The sequence below is a fragment of the Serinus canaria genome, chromosome Z, assembly GCF_022539315.1.
Source record: "Serinus canaria isolate serCan28SL12 chromosome Z, serCan2020, whole genome shotgun sequence".
Lineage (NCBI taxonomy): Eukaryota > Metazoa > Chordata > Aves > Passeriformes > Fringillidae > Serinus > Serinus canaria.
In genome coordinates, this window is record NC_066343.1 from 4,560,334 (window position 1) to 4,566,757 (window position 6,424).

General features: G+C 34.1%; 1 non-coding gene across 1 annotated transcript; it reads right to left on the reverse strand.

The window, feature by feature from the left end:
- Positions 1 to 1,083: 1,083 nt before the first annotated feature.
- Positions 1,084 to 6,418, reverse strand: LOC108962878 (uncharacterized). The gene is made up of 2 exons (XR_007780437.1): positions 4,148 to 6,418; positions 1,084 to 3,028 (listed from the first exon to the last, which is right to left on the reverse strand). It is a non-coding gene; the product is annotated as an uncharacterized LOC108962878 (transcript).
- Between the last annotated feature and the right edge of the window lie 6 nt (positions 6,419 to 6,424).

A 6,424-nucleotide genomic window follows, 5' to 3' on the forward strand; every position in this document is an offset into this window, starting at 1 on the left:
GCTGATACAGCACCTGATCAGCCCAGGTGGTGTCTAGATGTTGTTACCCCTTACAAGTTCTTAAGCTTGTGACACTGGTCTTTCCTTCTAAAGAGAAATATTTTAGAGAATACAAACTCCCAGTTAACTATAGAAAATATAAATTATTTTTTTATCCTGAAATTTAAGACCATATCAAATTAAAAGTGTCAGTCAGTATGCAGCTACTGAATTGTCTCAATGTGTGATAGCATTTCTTTATCTTAAAAGAACATTTTCTTTTCACTGGATGTTAATGTATATGCACATTAAAACTTAAGCTTACATATAGTTTATATGCAGCTTTTGAATGAAAGGTCTCTAGAAAAACAGAGTCAGAAGTAAATTTGGTAGTTCAGTGTCACATGGCATCTGGAGACACCAGACTCTGAGAAATCCGATTTCCTATCATGCCATTTGTCAGCTTTCGTGCAAAATTTATGTAAACTGTCACCACTCCTCATTACTGCTCCAGCCTTTTGTATAACCCAGACTCTCAAGAGTAATTTCAAATAGTTTTCCAAGGCTTTTAAATTTACCTCTATTTGCAAAGAGATGAACGGAAAAAATGAATCAGCTCAGGAAACATTCTAAAAGTAGCCATAACATTCCAGCCCATAACAGAGTCCACAACTGGAAAAAACTATGAGGAAAGTGTTTGCCTACAGCACAATTGCAAATGAAGTAAACATATGGCTTACAGCACACTGCAAACTTAATTTGTTGCAAAGGATTTATTTATCTGGTTATGGGATAGATCAAACATGTATTGGAAAGACCATAATAAAACATCTTCTGTTCCACGAAAGGAGCGGAATGACAGCTTTTAATAATAAAATGCAGGCCATTGCTACAATGTACCTACCATGAGTGAAGCACCAAGGAGATTTAAAATGAGCAGGGTGTTGCAAAGATACTAGCTAATAATGCAAAATACTGGATCCTGAGAACACTGGATAATCTGAAATATTATAAAACTCACAAATACAGGAACGCATGTATTATATAGGGTCAAAAACCCCTGATCATACAACCAATTCAAACACCTCAACAAATTAATACATCTATTTTTTTTCACTAATTTATTTTGGTTATAGTAAACATGAAATAGCAGTTTTATAGCCTTCTTTTCAGAAAAGAAGTTTGTTTTCTAAAAAAACTTTTAAGTACCTCCTAAGACAAAATGGTGTATTTGGACTTAAATAAAATGTTAAAAACTGTCCGAGAGAAATACATATTGTCCAAATATGTATCCAGCTAATCTGACAGAAGGTAGGATATCCAAAGAGGCACCATTACCTGCTTAAATCCCTAAGCCACCTCCTTTCTTCAGAAGGTATTCAGAGATCTTAACAAGCTAAATGAATAAGCAACAAATACAGATACCTAAGCAGCACAAATTCCAGAAAAAGTTTCCAAGTGTTTACCAAGGAAGCTGACAAGCTCACTATTTTAAGCAAAAAGACCTAGTAAAACAGCAAAGATACAGAAGCAGCAATCTTTATATGAAATAAAGTCAAGAACTTCACATAGTAATAGTGCCAAAGTTTTAACACACACACAGGCAAAACTTTATTGTCCTTTAACAAACACATCATTAAAAAAAATAAAATTCAAAAGTTGCCTTTTTCCATAGTGATTACAGAAAAAATACAATTTTCCTACCCTTAAAGACAAATCATATTCCAAAATCTAAGTCTTCCCATACCACTTGTCTATTATTAAAAACATCTTGCTAATTATACTTCAATTTTTAAAATTAAAAATAAATTCAAAAGTTGCCTTTTTCCATAGTGATTACAGAAAAAATACGTTTCCTATCCTTAAAGACAAATCATATTCCCAAATCTAAGTCTTCCCATACCACTTCAGTCTATTATTAAAAACATCTTTCTAATTGTACTTCAGTTGTAAATAAATTGCAAATCACAAACATTAAGTTTATATTTCACAGCAAAAAAACACTATTTGAATGAACATCTGCAAAAACTTTCTGCAAGATTCACAGTCTCTACAAAAACCACACCTCCTTCAATATAGTTTGAAAGAGTGTGTGTGGTCATTTTATATTGCACTAGCTTTTCTTGACACATCTGCCTAAACCTGTCATTCAGATGCTATCAACTGGTTCAGAGCAACATCACAAAGACTAAGAATAGCAGTAACTTTAGAATGAACCAAAACCATAAAAAATGGGTGCTCACTGCTGTCCATAACGCAAAAAAAGAGAAGAAGAAAAAACCTTTTCAGAATGAGAATGTAAAACCTTTCAGAACAGCAACAGTTTTCAGCAGAAAGTAGCGCCTTTTCCTTCCCCTTCTCTGCCACACTTGGTTTTTGGTTTGCATAGAAAAGGGAATGTTTTGTCCAATTTTGATGGACTCTTACTTTTTGGTTTAGCTATTATACAGGAAAAAAACCCAACCCATTAGAAATCACTAGAGTTTGTGTGCTTTATTATAAACTCACATGTTAAATACTTCACTTTCAGGTACCACACATTTTTTGTTCAGGACAGACAAAATAATTTTGCATTTCCTTTGACAGGTAACATATCCCCATTTCTTTTAATTGCATCCCAAAGTTTAATTTCCGGTATTCTTCTTTTAGTCCGCCTCCATGTCTTCAAGTATTCCAGTCAGACACTGTTGGCTCCTCCTTACTCACACCTTCAGACATCTTCCTGTTAAGTACCCAATACCGTTTATCCCATTCACTAAGGCAACTCCGATTTGCTTTTAAAGACTGCCACAACAGTTTCTCCAAGACTGCATAAGCATGCTTATTATTCACCCAAGGAACAACCCCTTGTTTCTCAGTGGAAACAGATGCACAGCTATGAAACAACTGATCAGGTTTCCATTTCAGTCTCTGCGGTATCAGTCCTTGCAGCAGTTTTAGCACCCGATGGAGTCTCTTCATCTAGGTTCTGAATATCAGACAAATCAATAGCAGGCAGTGGTGCTCTCCAGTACAGGAATGAGTTATACTGACGGAATTCTTCTTCTGGCTTTGAAAAGAGGTAAATAAACAAGAAGTTAACAAAATATTAATGTGTATACCAGCAGCAGAAAATAATAAAAAGAAACTTTTTATATGAGAAACTGAAACTAGGAAGTTACTCAGCTATTACATATTAACTACTACTTTATGATTCTTTACTATATCCTGATTTACTTCTGCCCTTTTTTAATGTTCTTGCAAAAAATTATGTAACAGCTTCCATAATTCCACACATTTTTTCAGCTTACAACTTTTGCACAGAAAAAAAGGTGTAAAACTTGCGCAATTACTAGACTTTGCATCCAAAAATGGCTCACTGCTTTTTCTTCTTGTAATAGTATACAATTTTCATGCACACTTAGAAACTGGTATTCAAAAGAATGTATTTAGCTACTTAACAGCAACTCAGAGGGATGATACACGGAGGATAAAGAAAGCATTTTATAGTATTTAAACAACATTCTATTTCTTCTTTTCTGCATCCAAATTTTGTATTCAAGAGAGGAAAGCTTAAGAATCACATACTATTCTGAGCTGGAAGGGACCCTCAAGGATCAGCAAGTGCAGCTCTTAAATGAATGGGTCATATGGGGAGCAAACCCACAACCTTGGCATTATGAGCACAATGCTCCAACCTATCTAACTAGATAGTATCTCAAAAAACCTTGGAGAAACAAACACATCCTCATCTACTAATTTAATACGGCATCACAATTTTAACTGTTTTTTAAATGTCTATGAGAAAGTGCACTGCCTGTTTATAAACATGTCACAGTTATCAAAAATGGCCAAGCTGTTCATGTTTCTATGGACATGATACATCTAGGAAGAGGAATGAATTAAGTCATTCCTTAGGTCATTACCATGTATTTTCTTCTGTTATATAAAAACAGTGTATACTGACACAAATACAAAATAATGCATCTCTATATTATACTGTGTTTGCATTTTTCCTAACATACAATTAAAATTTTTAACTATTTTACTTCTATTTACTGTCTCAGCTGTAATAGAAACTGAACAGAAGTATTTTTAACAAATAAACTGAAGTAATTCTTCTGGTATTCCTAAGATACCAAAGTGCAGCCTCTGTGGGGGGGGGTCAAAGCACCACTGCAATCCATACCGTGACGAAGTCAACTTCCATGGGCCTCTACAGTGTGACTCTTGAAAATATTAATTACTTGTCTGTTGGATTTGCAACAGAAGAAAGAAAACCAGTAGTGAGTATCATCTCTACACCTTTTTAAATACTGAAAAATTATGCTTTCCCCACATTTCCCAAAATAGAGAAGTATATAAAATCACCATACTTCGCATTTAAAGAGTACATTTTTCTATTTGTCACCACACAGACCTCTCCTGAACTACAATCTGTTGCACCAAGCAACATCTTCCTGCGACAAAACCCCTGCATTATTTAAAACCTATAATAATTAAGAGAGGACGAAAGGTGTAGACATTTCATAGCAGTAAGATGGCTCCTTGCCTGTAGAATACTACTAATGTGAATTTCCTCACTGGGAAAGAGTGTCTTCAGAAAATATTAAAGAACAAAAATTCCCATTACTTGAGACCAAAACCAATTAAATTACATGGTGACACAGGAACAAAAGGATTGATTATACTGAAACTGGAAGAAAGCCACACTAAAAGTAGTTGCCAATTCTTGTAAACTGCAAGTTTTGTACTGCACAGCATTAACAACAATTGACAAGTGCAGAAATGATGACTTTCCAGTCTGTATTGCAACATACACAGTATCACTTGCACAGAACTGTGTGGGGCAGGTGGCTAACAAATTCTTTTTAAAAATCTCAGGCAGTGCAGTTTCAGAAACTGTCAACTACTTTTACAAATTCTCCCCTGCATTATTTGAATTCCCCTGACATTTTAGTAAGTTTTTATTTAAAAAGTGAGAGCTAAGTAATTTAAATCAGAACCCTGATGCTTTCTATGCATAAAGTGAATGACAGCACTTTCGTTTCAAACTTATTAGAGTCTAAGAGCTCATAAACACATACTCAATTTTGGACTACGACTATATTAATAATTATTCACAAAAGCTTTCAGGTTTACAGATCAGCAATATTGCAGTGTGAAAATGAAAATAAAAAGTACAAAAGAGAGGCACAAACACTAAAAATTTGAATGCAGAAGGAAAACTAAAATACCAAATATTCACCTTCAACTAACTAAGTTTCCACATAGGTTTTGAGTAGAAATTCTGTCAAGGTAGGCAAGCTCAGAGATACAAAAGCTGTTTCTATAGACTAAGTTGCATAATATTTAAGGAGTTAGTTTTCCAACTCTAGTTGCAAAAGTGTACTCTGAATTAAAATACTCTTTCTTCTCAGGCCAACGGCAATATGATACTTTAAACTTTCATAAAAACACTGTGAAATTAACAGTATCCTTATCAAACTTATTAATGTAATGAAATACACAAGCCATAAACACCAAAGAATAATACCAACCTAAAAACTGTATTTTCAGAAAGGTGTGAAAATCATTATCAGAATTATCATTATAAAGTATTTAAAATATGCAGGTAGGATACCCAAAACCAGAAGAAATATCTCTAGCCTGAAGTGTTAATCAAGCTTTATTTTAAACTAAAACATTTTTTACACAATACGGTGCTGAAGAGAAACAACCTGTTAAAAATACACACCTAGAAAAATATTTTATATAGAGAACTAACCTTTACTGTGTGGAAATTCAGGGGGCTTGTGACCTTCTGATCACTGCTAAGCTTACAAAATTATGCCAAGTAACACCAAGAGCAAGTATACCTGTGAGAGGAGTCAGACTGTTCTGTAGAGGTTTGTCCAATTTGTTTACTTACTACACTTATGTATATTTGTGTTCTGTCTTCAAATCTAAAAGAAATGCTTCTGTTTAAAATGGCTGTATAATATTCATATTACACTGAATTTTTTTCTGAATTTCTTCCTGCCTTAATTTTACCATCCATCGTCAATAAAACCCACTAACAAATCTATCAACCAAGTAGGTGTTATGAGACACCTCAGATTATCGAAGTTAGAGTCTACAACTGCCAAAGCCCATCTAACCTGATCGGAGTTTGTCACTTCCGTATCACTAAGTCTAATAGTTTGCTATTTCAAGATCAAGGAAAAAAGTTAGGTTAAAATGTACCAAACTTCTATGTTTGAAATGTGTGGAATCCGATCACAATCTGCTTTGGTTGTGTGGGGTTTTTGGGTTTCTTTTTTTAATTACAATTTTCCTACATATGTACCAAATTTTGTTTTCTGAACTATTGTGCAAAATGCAGTCAAGGCTAGGAAGAAAAACATACATTGGTCAAAGTTAACCAGAAAAGTCGTTTTAATATTACTCTAATCATTACGATACTGACGCCCTTCCTCAGATCCAC